This window comes from Eimeria mitis, genomic scaffold (genome assembly GCF_000499745.2).
Source record: "Eimeria mitis Houghton genomic scaffold, Emh_scaff5425, whole genome shotgun sequence".
Classification (NCBI taxonomy): Eukaryota; Apicomplexa; class Conoidasida; order Eucoccidiorida; family Eimeriidae; genus Eimeria; species Eimeria mitis.
Window position 1 is genome coordinate 1,525 of NW_013573699.1, and position 216 is coordinate 1,740.

The following is a 216-nucleotide window of genomic DNA, read 5'->3' on the forward strand; positions in this document are numbered from 1 at the left end:
TGAGGGTTTAGGGGGTAGGGGGGTGGGGATACAGGGATGCAGTTTCTTGGGTTTAGGGTTTAGGGTTTAGGGTTTAGGGTTTTTGTTTTTTAGGGTTTAGGGTTTAGGGTTTAGGGTTTCAAGGATCAGGGAACGCCGGGATGAAGTCTTTAGGGTTTAGGGTTTAGGGTTTAGCTTCTTGTATGAATCTAGGGTTTAGGGTTTAGGGTTTAGGGT